The sequence below is a fragment of the Loxodonta africana genome, chromosome 4 (genome assembly GCF_030014295.1).
Source record: "Loxodonta africana isolate mLoxAfr1 chromosome 4, mLoxAfr1.hap2, whole genome shotgun sequence".
NCBI classification, from domain to species: domain Eukaryota; kingdom Metazoa; phylum Chordata; class Mammalia; order Proboscidea; family Elephantidae; genus Loxodonta; species Loxodonta africana.
The window spans coordinates 124,496,637-124,513,135 of record NC_087345.1 but is presented as its reverse complement, the minus strand read 5'-3'; positions in this window follow the sequence as shown (position 1 = coordinate 124,513,135).

Genomic DNA, 16,499 nt, shown 5'->3' with positions numbered 1-16,499 from the left:
GGTGGCTGGAACCCACCCAGCAGCTCTGTGGGAGAAAGACCAAGCAATCTGCTTCTGTAAAGGTTATTGCCTAGAAAACCCTATGGGGCAGTTCTACTCTGTCACATGGGGTCACTATGTGTCATGGATTGAATTATGTCCCCCCAAAAATGTGTGTATCGATTTGGCTGGGCCTCGATTCCCAGTATTGTGTGATTTTCCTATGTGTTGTAAATCCTGCCTCTATGATGTTAATGAGGGAAGATGGGCAGCAGTTGTGTTAGTAAGGCAGGACTCAATCTACAAGATTGGATTGTGTCTTGAGGCAATATCTTGAGATATAAAAGAGAGAAGCAGCACAGAGCAGATACAGTCCTTTGGACCTGAGGTTTCTGCTCTGAGATGCACCGAGACCAAGAGAAGACTGATGACAAGGACATTCCTCCAGAGCTGACAGAAAGAGAAAGCCTTACCCTGGAGCTGACACCCTGAATTTAGACTTCTAGTCTGCTAGACTGTGAGAAAATAAACTTCTCTTTGTTAAAGCCATCCACTCGTGGTATTTCTGTTATAGCAGCACTAGATGACTAAGACACTATGAATCAGAATTGACTCAAAGGCATCCAGCAATAACAACAACAACATGGTAAGCTCTATAACCAGAATTGTGTAAACCTATCCAGCAGGCTGGGATAACCAGACCCAGGTGCCTAAACAGGGGCATCAGAAAACAGGATCTCTTTTAAGTGGATCCATATGATGGACTCATCTCAATCAAAAATCATGCTCTACCCTCTTGGTTCAAGCAATCTGAAAATCTATTCAGATACGCATCAGGTTTTTTTTCCTGAATTATCAAATTCTTGAAGTTAATTCAATCTATAAACATTTTCTCTCATGGTGAGATTTTGCATTTTACCCCTGGGAATCTGATTCTCGTTACTGACCTAAGGACGAAGAAAGAAAGGACATGAGGGAAGTGATTCACTTCTTCCTAGGACACTATCTGAACAGAAAACAGAGAAAAATGAACAGCAACTTAAAGTGAGGGAGGACAGTTTCTTCAGACAAAGGAAGTGGACGGCTTCCTGGAGCAAGGAAAACTCATTGTGTGAGTATTGGGGATAACACTTAGAGATCTTGTGGTAGAAGGCATTTGAGTGTTCCTTATCTTCCAAATAAGCAGTAGGTAAGATCCCACCCTTGCAAATAATGCCTAGATTTTTATACAAAATATCTGGCAGTGACAGGAATCCACAAGCCCACAGAATCAAACTCTGTGTTTCCATAATTTCCACTCTGCAACAGCAAGAATTAAAAAAAAAAAAAGTCACGTAATAGAAAATCCCCAAACATCAGTATGTACCTTACAGCTACAATCTAGTAATTTGATTTTATTTTCCTCTTAAGGTCATTAAATGAACAATTTATAAGGATCAGCACAAAGCTGGTTCCTATAAGGCGGAGGTTAAAGGCGTCCCAAATGTCCAACTGCTCCAAATCATTGTAGCACCCATCATCTCTAACATCAGTTACTCCTCCTTCCCTCAGTGCTCTTCCCTTCCATCTTTGGGTTCTATAATTTGCTGCAACGTCTTACAGAGCTCACAAACCTTATCAAAAAAATGGCTCACACAGGTGTGCAGGCTGGCAAGTCCCAAATCCACAGGTCAGGCATAGGCTTCTCCTGACTCACGTGGCTGCAGAGGCCAATGAACCTAAATCAGCAGGCCAGATGACAGGCTGCTGACCCACAAGGATGTGGAAGCTGCCGAATCAGGTTAGACGATACGCTATTGGCCCACGGGACTGCAGAAGCTGGCAAATCCCAGAATCAGCAGATTAGATGGCAGGCCATGGCTGAAGTCCCAAGAATCAGAGGTCAGGCAGTGACAGGCCGGACAAAGGATCCCGATACAGAGAGGGAGAGAGCTCTTCCAGCACACCAAAAATGTACGTTGGATGCAGGCCACACCCCAGGAAAGGGCGTGACTTGAGTCTCACTCTCCTGCAAGGCTGTGACTCAAGATATACCACATGCTAATCCTGCCTCATTAACATAAAGATGTTAGGATTTACAACACATAAAATGGAGGATAATTAGGATAATTATATCAGATCACAAAATGGAGGACATCAATATAATACCAGAAATCATGGCCTGGCCAAGCCAATACACAACACCAGCCACCAAATCTCATTAGGGTTCCATACGCTTTATTCGCATGGCCCCACCCAATCATTGTGTAAGAGTCACAAAGACTATGGCTAGAAGGGTAATTCACTGCACCGCAGTTATTCAGTGGTCTCACAGGTAGCCATCTATGCACCTGAAATTCTCACAGTCTATTGTTCCGTTGGAGCAGTTATCACTCATAATTCCTTTTGAGTTTGATAAAGTCTGCTTTTCACTATTTGAACAACTTGGCTAGCTATAATTTTGTGTGTGTACGCCTGTTTATTTGGGCCTATATTAACATTTTTTTTTTTTTAACATACAACATAATGGAAAAAGTAAGGAGACAAATACACCATGCAAACGTTTTGGTTTTTTTATCCCAAACAAGGATGATATCCCTGACAAATGATACAAATTGTAAAGTGTGAAGACAGGGGGTATATGCCTTAAAACACATGGTTTTTGTTTACAAATTACAATCATTTTGTCGTTTTACCAGGCATTTTCTACAAGTATGTTTATAATTTGTTTAATATATAAGTTTTTACTATTATAGTAAAATAAAATATTCATTGGTGACTACAGATAAAAGCAAGACTTCCTTGGGAATGACTCTTGTGCAATATATTTTCAACACTTTTTAATCAAGAAATATCCTGAAGCTGAATAAGAAAAAAAAAAAAAAAAGCTGTCGTATTTGGCTATAATCTTGCTCTTCAGATCTGTAATTTTAACTATCTCATCCTCTAATTCATTGATTCTTTCTTCTGCCTGATTAAATCTGTTGGTAAGTCCTTCGATTGTGTTTCTCATTTCAGCTATTGTCTTTCAGTTGCAGTATCTCTTTTTTTAGACTTTCATTTTGTTCTTTCATTGTTTTCTTTATTTCTTTTAGCTCATTGTCTATTTTCCCTTAGTTCTTTAATAATGTTTAATGTTGTTACATTCTTCCTTTTTTTTTTTCTTTTCATTATTTGGTCACCCTTGGATGCATTTTCACTCCCTTTGTCATATTCATTTGGATAGGTCATTGTTTCTCTATGTTCTTTGTGTGTTGTGTGATTTTTCTGTTGGGCCATTGGAATTTTGGGGGGTGTTAACATTCTGTTTTCCCCAATATTTGGTGTTTTTGCCCACACTACTTCCTGCAAGAAATTCTTAGGTAGGTATAATGGATTGAATTGTGTTCCCCCAAAATATGTGTTAGCTTGGTTAAGCCATGTGTGGTTGTCCTCCATTTTGTGATTTTCCTATGTATTATAAATCATAATCTCTGCCTGTGGTTAAAGAGGATTAGCCTTATCCAATGTAAAAGCATTTTCCCTTGGGTGTGGCCCACACAATCTTTTATCTCCCAAGAAATAAAAGGAAAGGGAAGCAAGCAGAGTTGGGGACCTCATACCACCAAGAAAGCAGCACCAGGAGCAGAGCACGTCCTTTGGACCCAGGGTTCCTGTGCCTGAGAAGCTCCTCAACCAGGGGAAGTCTTCCTCCAGAGCCTACAGAGAGAGAAAGCCTTCCCCTGGAGCCAATGCCCTGAATTTGGACTTGTAACCTACTAGAGTTTTGTCACTGGGAACCTACTAGACTGTGAGAAAATTAATTTCTTTTTGTTAAAGTTATCCACTTGTATTTCTGATATGGCAGCACTAGATAACCAAGATAATAGGCAAAGCCTTTGGCTTTTGCTTACCATTTCTTCTCCGTCTCTGTGATAGCTCCTTCTCTCTCATTGGTTTATAATTGGAATTTGAAAGTTCCAGATCTTGTTTTTCAACTTTCAATCTCTCCCAAACACACCACAGAACACATTGTGGTCAGTCTGTCCACCAGAAGGCACAGGCACTCAGGTGAGATATCATGTACTAATCAATCTGTCCACCAGGGAGTGAAATCCCCTCTCTCTGGTTGTCATTCCCTTCCCTCCTCTGTTTCTGCAATCATGTTTTTAGTCAGAAAACCTATACCCAGCAAGCCCGCATTGGGGCTGGGTGTTGTCCTCCAGTTTTGTCCAAGGTTTCCTTCCCTGCTTATATCTGAGCTGGCATGTAATGAAAGCAGAGGCAGACTTTCCTCTGTTTCAGGACAGGGAGGGGCTGGCACTCCCCAGAAGGGCCTCTAAGAGATCTGTCTTTATGGTTTCAGAGCCCCAGTAGCCCTGTGGTGGTCGGGGGAGCAGTCTCCACTTAGGTGAACCAGTCTCCACTTAGGTGAACCACCTCCTGGCTCCCGTGTAGGGAGCCTTCTGTAGGAGTTCATACAGCAGCCAACAGTTACTGATTGAGGGAGAGATAGTCACATTCCAAATGGGCCCCCAGGGAGGTCTGCCTTGTTGATATCAGAACCCGTCCTATAGTATGTTGGCTGTGGGTATAGCCTCCACTCAAGATGCCTGCTTCCTAGCATGTAGCAGCCTCAGTCAGCAGTCCTCATCACCAACCATAAAAGGGAGCAGACAAACCCAAACTGATCCTCGGGGAGGTCTGTCCTTTTGATTTCAGAGGCTTGAGCTATGGGGTACACAGGGAGGCAGGTAGAGTGCTGACTAAGGGAGCAGACTCCATGGAGAGAACCTTCTGTAGCAGTTTGCAACAGCCTGGCAACCAACAATTACAAGGTGAGGGAGGGGATATCAGGCTCTGGTCAGATCCCCCTGGAGGTCTGCTTTGTTCCTACCAGAGTTCCTCCAATAGACTGTTGGCTGTGAGTTCAGCCATCACTCAAGACTCCTGCTTCCTAACACACAGCAGCCTCAGTCAGCAGTCCTCAACATCAACTGCAAAAGGGGGCAAACTAACCTAATAGACCCCCAGGGAGGTTTGTTCTATTGGTTTCAGAGGCCAGAGCTATGGGGCATGCAGAGAGGCAGGTAGAGTGCTGACTATGGAAGGAGACCCCACAGCAGGGCCCTCCTGTAGCAATTCACAGCAGGCTTGCAGGTGATGGTGTCTGGGTGGGGGATGGGCTGTCACATTCCAAATGGACCTCTAGGGAGGTCTGCCTTGTTGCTATCAGATCCTTGCCTGTAGTATGTTGACTATACGTGTACCCTCCACTAAAGATACCTGCTTCTTACCACACAGCAGCCTCAGTCAGCAGTCCTCAGAACCACCCAGAAGGGGGAACAGACAGACCTGAACTAACTTCCTGGGAGGTCTGTCCTGTTGCTTTCAGAGGCCTGAGCTATGGGGTGCACAGGAAAGCAGGTAAAGTGTTGACTATGAAAGTGGACTCCACTGCACCAGTATTCTGTAGCAATATGTAGTAGGCTTGCAACTGACGGTGTCTGGGTGGGGTAGGTGCTGGCACACTATAAATGGACCCCTGTGGAGGTCTGCATTGTTGATTTTAGGGCAGGAGCTTGGGATCCTGTCTCTGTACAGGCAGGGGCAGTGGTGGTTAGGGAAGAGGCTCTTTTTCTGGGGCCACTAACCCAGTTTGCACCAGCCGGTAGCCTACATGGCTGGGGGAGAGGCATGGATGGAGGGAGAAGCAATTTTCCTACCATATGAGACTTGTGAGATCCAGAAAAACAAGGAAGTCCCATCAAGTTCTGGTTCTCACAAGTTTCAATGAATCTCTGAATCCTTTCTATAAAGATATTTCTATATACGATTCCCTCTTAGGAGGGTTTCTACACTAAAGGAATAGCAATTATCCTAGTATTGGATCATCTTTGTCCTCTATCACTATCATTTTCTTTCCAGTTGCTTACACGGTTATCTCTTTCTCAGACACTATTTAAAGCACTAGGCAGGTTTTAATTTATTTAGTCCTTTTTCGGAGAGAACAAGGGGATACTGCGTGGTTTAAAGTCTAGAAAGGTGTCCATCACGATTGTATCCTTTCACCGTACCTATTCAATCTGTATGCTGAGCAAATAATACAAAAAGCTGGACTATATGAAGAAGAACGGGGCCTTTAGTACAGATTGCACCTCAACATAAAGAAAACAAAAATCCTCACAACCGGACCAATAAGCAACATCATGATAAATGGAGAAAATTCTGAAGTTGTCAAGGATTTCATTTTACTTGGATCCATAATCAACAGCCATGGAAGCAGCAGTCAAGAAATCAAAAGACACATTGCATTGGGCAATTCTGCTGCAAAAGACCTCTTTAAAGTGTTGAAAAGCAAAGACGTCACCTTGAAGACTAAGGTGCGCCTGACCCAAGCCATGGTATTTTCAATCACATCATATGCATGCAAAAGCTGGACAATGAATAAGGAAGGCAGAAGAAGAATTGACACCTTTGAATTGTGGTGTTGGTGAGGAATATTGAATATACCATGGACTGCCAAAAGAAGGAGCAAATCTGTCTTGGAAGAAGCACAGCCAGAATGCTCCTTAGAAGCAAGGATGGCGAGACTGTGTCTTACATACTTTGGACGTGTTGTCAGGAGAGATCAGTCCCTGGAGAAGGACATCATGCTTGGTAAAGTACAGGGTCAGCGGAAAAGAGGAAGACCCTCAACAAGATGGATTGACACAGTGGCTGGAACAATGGGCTCAAGCATAACAACGATTGTGGGCATGGCGCAGGACTGGGCAGCATTTCATTCTGTTGTACATAGGGTCACTGTGTGTCAGAACCAACTTGACAGCACCTAACAACAACAACAACCCTTATACCAAGCGTATCAGCTAATTACTATCATTATTTCCATTGTCTTCAACAGAGGCCCAACAGGAAATAGACTCAAATGGAGTGATAAATGGAATACTTAATAAAAGGATCATTTACAAAGGTATAGGCAGAGTGTAGGGTAACCACAGGGGACACTGCAGTGCTGTAGGTTTCATAATGGTTGGGTACTGTTACCACCCCTACGTGGCTAGGACACAGGGAGGGAATGATTACTAATCCCTGAGATATAATAGACAGTGAGCTATTTTGGTAAGGGCCTTTGCCAGGGAAATGACTTTCAGTTGAATGATAGAGCCCTGTGACCTCATAGGAAGGGAGCTAGGGGAATAAATACTCCAGCTCTATTTTCTTCCCTCCCTTTGATTTCCTTTGGATACTCCCCATTGTCCACATCCAATTCAAAGCTAGAAAGCAAGTGAGCTTGTTGATACAGTCCATATAGGTCAGCCTTTGTCTCCTAGGGCACAAGGCAGGGTACAGAAGGGTGGACGATGGGTCTAGAAGGACAAAATAAAGATATTTAGCATACCCATTTTACACACGACCACAATTATACCGTCTGTCTCCAGCAGTAGGTGGTAAGGAAGGTGGGCAGATAATCAAGTATTTTATAGGAGAATTTTTTTTTTAATTACCCATGCCTTTTTCAAACTAAACAATCAAACCAACAACAACAACAAAAAAAGAAAATTAAAGCTTTTTTTATAGCCACGTATCATTACTTTTTGGAAACGTTGATGAAGAACCATAAACTTCTTTCATTGTTACAGTGCTTAATAGCATCCAGGAGATGGCAGCATTGGTAAGGTATAGTACTATGGAGAAATCTAATGTTTGAAATATTTTTCATAATCATCACTAATAGGTAACAAACTTCCTAAATGGAAATAACTTTTTAAAGCACGGTTGGTCCTAAATCAGTAAACAAAAAGTACAAATACTAAATTATTGTCAAATAATAGTTATGACTATGGAGGTGATTAGTTATATAAGGGTATTCAAGAATATGTCCTACTTCTTCCCCAAAGACATCTCCAAATCAGAAACACACATCTATAAATATACACAGTATTATATAATGTCCATAAAATTTGCATAAGCCATTATGTTGTAAAAGCTTGGGTTGTAGATATGCAAGACAATCTGTAAATTGTATCCAAAAGCAAGCTTAATAATTAGAAGCAATGATTCACAAAATATATACACTGTATCATATGTCAGATGGAATAACAAATTAAAACTTGAATATCATAGACTTATTAGCTATAAGAGAAAAACTAATTTGCCCTTAAACGCTATTTCTAAGTTGCTTTAATCCTACCCACCACCTAAACTTATAAAATTCTAGAGATACACACTGATATTGTAAAAATTCTGGGTCAGGTACTTAGGTAGGTATAGAAGACAAAAGGTGGTTCAAACCCACCAGCCTCTCTGTGGAAGAATGATGGGGCAGTCACCTTCTGTAAAGATTGCAGCCTTGGAAACCCTATGCGGCAGTTCTACTTTGTCCTACAGGGTGGCTATGAGTTGACAATGGGTTTGGTCTGGCTTTTTGGTTAGATGACAAAATGTTAAAAAGAGTCTGGCTCTCAAGAGCCTTCAGTCTGATATGGAGACAGACAAACCTAGCGAATTTAGATCACAACTGAATCTCGCTCTAATAAGGCAAGGTGCTGCGTGACTGGGAGGATCAACTTGCCTAACTCCACCTTGGGAGTCATGGAAGCGTCACAAGGAAAAAACAACAGCAGAAGACTTTGAGGTGAGCAAGAAGACCATAGGGAAAAGGTCACTTCATGCATAAGGAATAGCACATGGAGAGGGAAGGAAGACTCAAATAGCAGGCTCTATCCCAGGGAAGATTTGGTAATGTCTGGAGACATTCTTGGTTGTCATAACTGGAGGAATTTTACTGGCATCTAGTGGGTAGAGGTCAGGGACGCCGCTAAACATCCTGAAATGTGCAATACAACCCCCCACAGCAACAACAAAAAATCATCTGGCCCCAAAAAATGCTACTGCTGAGAAACTCTGCTCTATCCAGAAATTGTATCATTTCTGAAGCCAGAAAAATAAAGAGGAGACAAAACCAGGGGAGTACTCATTAACCAAATAAAAAAGCTGGATTTTATGACAAAATGTGAGAGAAATCCTAACATAATCAGATTTGCAGAGTAGAAAAAATCACTATAGAAGAACAATGGATTGGAAATGTCTGGGCTGAGAAATGACAGAGAATGGAGTCTTAAAAATTTCACTTCTCTTTTCTTAATCAAGGCAAATATCTTCAGAATGAAAAAAGTAGAAGACTGGTAAGAGGAAATTGAAACCCAAGATCAATGACAAGATTCTAAGAAGCAAATATCTGTTCTAAAGGATTTCAAGACTTCTGACACAGATAAATTAAACAGCTGTAGCTGTCTGTACCTCATTTCCTAAACCCCTCCCTCCTGCTTGCCAGTGTGGCTGCTCCGCCCTCTTGCCTGGCCTGCGCCTTAAAGCCCTTCATTGAACTCCATATGTTGGCTCCTATTCTTTACTTATCCTACTAGGCTGGCAGTTCAGATGTGACTTGTTCTTCCAGTTTTGATTTGGAAACCACTCACCAGCCCTTTGTGCCGCTACTGAGGGTTGAGATGCCCCACCCTCTAGCCTCAGGAACTAGTGAGAGGGAGGGCAACTAAGAGAATTTGTGGAAGAGATTAGGGAAATAATATTGTTAACTTAAAGATCAGGGTAAGAGCCAAAATCCTTTCAATTCCCTAAAGTGTCCCCACTGCACCCACCCACTCTCACTTCTCACTCCTGCTCCTACTACTCTGCCCCTCTGTCACTCAGCTTAAGCCACACTGGCCCCATCCTGCCTCAAAGAGTTTGCATTGGCTGCTCCCTCAAATGAGAAACAGAATTCCCTATCAAGCATTAACAAAATGCCCACATCCTACTCTTAGCTCTTTTTTTTAAAGAGTAGGTTTATTTTTTCCTTCCTGGTTTGGCTCCCTTTCCTTCTTTCCTTCCTTTTCACCCATATCACCTCCACCCCACCCCCATCACAACCCACGGCAACAACCTAACATGTATCTGCCTTATCTTTCCCATGCTTCTGTAGAATATTGAAGTAAATAAAAAAATAAAAATAAAAAACTGCAAAATACAAATATAGGGATGATACCTGATTTAAGAAATAATATTGGAGCCATTATTCCCTGTCCTTGAGCATAGGGAATGTGACCGAGCTGGAGCTGGATTCACAAGGACACATCAACTGGGCCCTGAGGTATAAAGGACAATAGCTAAGATAATCTTGGAAAATATCTTTTAGGGAACTTTTCATGTAAGCCAGAACACAAAAGACTTTCCACTCTTATCTTTTTCTATTAACATATAATACAGTGAATAGAAATTTGTTGGACCAATAAAGACTGTCCTGACTGTCATTACTGAAACCCTGTACCAATGATCGTTAAGAAAGACAATTCAAAATGTAGGATCACAGTTTCTAGCCAATCTGTGAAAAGGTGAAGCTTTCAATGGTTTTGCCCATTTGTAATGTTAATACATACTGATGACTTGGCAACCTTTCTTGGACTCAGACAGACATGGCTGTGGCAGCATGCTTGTCTGTTTACCCATTCTTGCCTATTCTGTAATATGCTCTGGACTTGGGCAGACATGGCTCTAGCAACATGCTTGTCCACTTCCCACTTTTGTCTTTTTGAATATATGCCAAATAAAACTTTCTTTTTGTTTTACTTAACTTTGTGATTTTTTTTCCCCTTTTTATAACATACCTCAGCTTTACTCTTTTCCCTTCCTCTGATCTTTGGATGCTCCCCATTGGCTGGACCCAATTGGAATCCAGAGACCAAGGGAGCTCATTGTACAGTTCATATAGCTCAATGTCTGCTTCCTGGGGCACAAAGCAAAGTAGAGAAGGAGGTCTTGGATCTTGACAGGAAAAATAAATATATTCAGCACAACCTTTTTTCAGACTACTCTACCTGTGCTCCACCATAAAACTTAAGAAATAAAGCATTAGTGAAGGGTAAGACAGTACACAATACTGGGGAAGTCAGCACAACCTGTACAAGGCAAGGTCATGGAAGTCCCATAGACACATCCAAACTCCCTGAGGGTCCGAATTGCTGGGCTGGGGGCCGTCGGGACCATGGTCTTGGGGAACGTCTAGCACAGTTGGCATCACATAGCTTATAAAGAAAACGTTCTACATTCTACTTTGGTGAATAGAATGTAGAACACTTTTGGGGGTCTTAAAAGCCTGTGAGCTGCCATCTAGGATACTCTACTGGTCTCAGCCCTTCGGGAGCAAGGAAGAATGAAGAAAACTAAAGATACAAGGGAAAGATTAGTCCAAAGGATTAATGGACCACATGTACCACGGCCTGCACTAGACTGAGTCCAGTACAACTGGACGGTGCCCGACTACTGACTGCTCCAACAAGGAACACAATAGAGGGTCCCGGACTGAGCTGGAGAAAAATGTAGAACACAATTCTAACTCAAAAAGAAAGACCAGATTTGCTGGCCTGACAGAGACTGGAGAAACCCTGAGAGTGTGGCCCCTAGGCCCCCTGTCAGCTCAGTAATGAACCTAAGGGGCACACCAGCTCCTGGGGCAAAGACTAGAAGGCAGGAGGGGACAGGAAAGCTGGTAATAGGGAATTCGAGGGTGAGAAGGGAGAGTGTTGACATGTCGTGGGGTTGTTAACCAATGTCATAAAACAATATGTGTACTAACTGTTTAATGAGAAACTAGTTTGTTCTGTAAAACTTCATCCAAAGTACACAAAAAAAAAAAGAAATAAAGCTTCACAGATATCACTGAAGCTCCCAACAGACTCTTCTCAGATCTCATTTCTTTTTCTCTCCAAAGACAACTACCATCTTGAAGCATGTGCTTCTCATTCCCAAAAATAGTTTTATATTTCCATACAACTGCACACATCTAAAAATGTATAAGATGTTGTTTTTACATGTTTATAAGCTTTATATAAATGGTTGTATACAATATGAATTTTTCTGCTTTTTTTTTTGCTTCACTACTTTTTGAGATTTATCCATGTTATACATGTAGCTCTAGTTCATTTACTTTTTGAGATTTATCCATGTTATACATGTAGCTCTAGTTCATTCGCTTTCAGTGAAGTATATTATCTCTTTGTATAAATTACCACAGTTAATATCTAATTGTTCACAATTTTTTACTATCACAAACAAGGCTGTAATGAACATTCTTATAGGTATCTCCTTAGGCACATATGTAAGAATCCCTCAATGGTTTGAAACTAAGAGTAGGATTACAATGAAAACTGTGAGAGCTGGAACTCAATGGGACTGCCTTGTTTTTCTGGGTTTTGCAAGTTTTCCACCTTTGATAGGGTGCAGTCTTACCACTTTTCTATCACTGGTTTTAGTGAAAAATATTTGAGTTTTCCTTCTCCAACAGGTTTCTGCCTTATACATGTTCCAGTTGTATAAGTATCACACATACGTAACAGCCTGAGGCAAGGATTAAGATGCTGACACTTTATTTAGGAGATACAAGCCCAGGCCAGCTCCAGTCTGTTTGTTGTATTGTGGCAGCTTGCACATTGCTATGATGCTGGAAGCTATGCCACAGGCATTTCAAATATCAGCAAACACCTGTTACCAATGATACACAAGTTTCAGCGGAGTTTCCAGACTAAGATAAACTAGGAAGAAAGTCCTGGCGACCTACTTCTGAAAATTAGCAATGGAAACTCTACGGATCACTAGAAAATACGGCCTAGTATAATGCTGGAAGATGAGCCCCTCACATTGGAAGGCACTCAAAATACAGTGGCCACAACAACGGACTCGAGCATACCAGCAATTGTGAAGATGGTACTGGACCGGTAAATATTTCGTTCTGTTGTTGTATATGGAATGCCATGAGTCGGAGCCTACTGGACGGCAAATATCAACAATAACACAAGGCCAAGGCAGTAGGAATAAGGAAAAACCAAAGTGAGGCAAGAAAAGATACAAAGCAATACAAAAGCAATGCATTGCTATGCTGGCCACTGCATCATGATAAGCCACAAAAAGGACAGTGGGTCATCTGGCAGATATGTTCACTCAGCATGTGAATCTTTTCCCATAATTATGGAAGGAAAAAGAGAGAAGGTATCTATTTGCCATCTCTCTCCCATTCTGTCTTTTCCCAAAATTGAAGGTTCACCCCACGAGGAGCTGACTCCCTTCTCCTCCTCCCTCATTTCAGGTTGTATCATCGGGCAACTTGGCAGTCACTCAGGTAGCCAGATCTCATACCCTGTGTGTGGCATCATATCCAAGTCTGGAAGTAGAAAGGTCACTCAATATGAATAGGGCTTGGAATTAGCAGGAGGAGGGCTATGGAACTCTAGGCTTTGGAAACTTGGCAAGGTCACCAGCAAAGGCAGCAATATCTGTGCAAACTAGGAGGTGGGCAGCATCTTTAGAAAGAACGAGGTAGTCAGAAGAATCTAAGACCTTCACAAAATCTATACCCAATATAGTAAGCATATTTTCAGCTTTACCTGATGTTGCAAAATTGTTCTCCAAAATGATTGTACCAATTTATACTCCCACAAGAGTCTACAAGAATTCCAGTTGTTCCACATCTTGTCAACACTTAGTATTATCATGCATTTGAAATTTAGCTAATTTTATGGATGTGTAATGGTTTCTCATTATTGTTTTAATTTGCATTTATTAACAGCGAGATTATCTTTTCTTTCAGTAAATTACTTGTTCAAATCCTTTTCCAATTTTTCTTTTGGGTTCTTTGTCTTTTACATAGTGAGTTGTAGAAACTCTTTAATCTTCTGAATACAAAATTTTCATATCACAAACTTTTTCTCCGTCTGTATGTTTCTACTTTGTATATAGTATCTTTTGATGAAGGGAATAATTTTTTTTAACGTAGTCAAATGTATCAATTCTTTATGGTTTATGGCTTTGTTCTCACCTATTTTACTTTAGAAATTTATTGGACTGGCAATTGAAACTTATCAATTGTTTCTTAAAAATATGTTGATATGATCACGTTTTGTTTTAATTTGTAAATGTAATTAATTATGTTGGCAGCTTTCCTTATATTGAACTATTCTTGCACTCCTAAAATTAATATCAATGGGAATTGTTTATTATTAATATGATACACTGCTGGATTGTATTTATTAATTTTTGTACAATTTTAGCATCTATGTTCATAAGAAATTTTTTTGTCTAGTATGTTTAATCAGGTTTTGACATTAAAATCAGCTGGCTTCATAAAATAATTAGAGAAATTTCCAACTTTTCCATGTCTATCTATTGCCAAAGCCCTTAGTTAAATTAAGTTTAACTATATTTTTTATATAAAACTACCTTCTTAAAATTGTCCCTTTCCTCTAAATTTTTGTCTTCTGCTTTCAAATTCCCTAGCCCCAAAATACCCATCTGTCCAGTACACGCATTGAAAACACTTCTTCTTGGGGGCCCTGGCATACATACTTCTTACTCTAGAAAAAGGACATCCCTTAACAGTAACCTAAGCAATGGTATATAGCTATATGTTTAACTGGCTCTGGAAAAAAAAAATCCAAAACCTGTAATTTGTAGGATTTGCCAATTTCTGAGGTGTAGCTACCATGGCTAATTTCAAGCTATCAATGTGATATCACAGAGTGTGGAGTTGGGGAAAAACGACCACAATTTCTTCTAGGGAGCCAGAGGGAGCTGGCTCTGGGGTACCACTAAATCTAGGTCCCTGCCTTGTCTTAGTTATCTAGTGCTGCTATAACACAAACATCAGAAGTAGATGGCTTTAACAAAGAGAAATTTATTCCCTCAAAGTTTAGATAGCTAGAAGTTCGAATTCAGGGCACCAGCTTCAAGGGAAGGCTTTTTCACTCTGTTACTTCCTGGGGAAGGTCCTCATCATCGACCTTTCCCTGGTCTAGAAGAATCTCAGTGAAGGGACCCAGAGTCCAAATGACATGCTCTGCTTTCAGCTCTGCTTCCATGGTGGTAAGAGGTCCCCCTGTCTCTCTGCTCACTTTTCTTTTTTATATCTCAAAAGAGATTGATTCAGATATAACCTAATCGTGTAAATTGAGTCCTGCCTTATTAAAATAACTGCCTCTAATCCTCCCTCATTAATGTCATAGAGGTAGGATTTACAACACATTAAAAATTCATATCAGAAGAAAAAATGGTGTACAATCACAATACTGGGAATCATGGCCTAGCCAAATTGACACATATTTCGAAGGACACAATTCAATTAATAACACTTCTCCATACAAATTTTTTTCTTTTTTTTATACCTGTTAGAGTGCTACGACAGATCATTAAAGAATTAAAATGCTAAACAAAGAAGGTTGGACTTTACCCCGAAAGTAATAGGAAGCCCCTTTCCTGGGCCCTGGGCCTCAGCAGGTCCCCATACCTTGCAGTGCTTTTCTCAAAAAAATGTTAAGTCCCCATCCAGTACCTGGAACGAGTCAAGGTGGTGATGCCCCATACCCATTTCTTCCCATCATTGCACTCTCTGACACTCTTACCATCATCTCCCTGCTCCCTGTGTCTCCCCCAAGAGGGGTTGCCCAGATATCTAGAGGAGTTCTTAGACTTGGGCTTATGGGATTATTCAGGAAATCCATGGTTGTGACCATGACCAGCCAGTTTCAGAAAGATACCTGGTAAGAATGGTATTATTTTGTGGGATCCCACATGATTAGGCAACTAGAATAAGCTTAATGTTGAGTAACCAAGGGGTGGACTGTTGTGAGCATCTTATTCTTATTTGCCTGTTTGGAATCCATTAGCCCTACCCTGCTCTCAGTACACGTACTCCAAGTGAGACTGCATTCACTCCCAGTCCCAGCTCCACAGCAGACACTTAAGCCTGACTAATCATATATTTCATCCTCCCAGTCGCAATCAGTTCAATTTTGAGATGTGCCTCAAATCTGGACTTTTGCTATAACCTTCTGCTGTGGTTGTTTAAACTGTTAGAATGTACGCTAGAGCTGCAAGTGGCCAGCATATGGAAATAATCTTTTTAAGAATATCTGCCATAAGAAGGAAAGCAGAGCCAAGAATTGGAAGGAGAGCTTGAGTTGTAATGAAGTCACTTCAGCACAAAATCCATCTGTGCTTGGAGCAATTCTATCCCTGTGCTTTTCCATTATATTAACCAATATATTCTCTTTACTCTTGTGTCAATTTGAGTACTGTTTCTGACACCTGCAATTAAAAAGAGTTTTGATTTGTATAATTATTTAGATAAAATCCCCACCCAAGGGAAGAATATTTTGTAAAATATCATCAGTATATGATTACACAATGCTGCTTGAGCACTTGAGCACAAGACGTAAGTTCTAGATGCTCAGGATGGAAAACACTAAGCTGAGGGTTGGGAGATTATCAGAGCACGGCAAAGAGACAGAAACTCTAGGCCTACATGCTGATTTGGTGACTCAAATTGCTTATATAAACAGATATCCTCGTTTTTTAAAAAAATGCCTTTTACAATTAAACCAGTATAAAGCCATAAAGTTGGCACTCTCTCTCTTACTTACTGGGCTCTAGCACACTGGTCTCTTCACATGGGACTCTGCTAAAACAGGACCTATACACAATATTCTTTTCTCCTGAAATTATCTTCTTCTTCT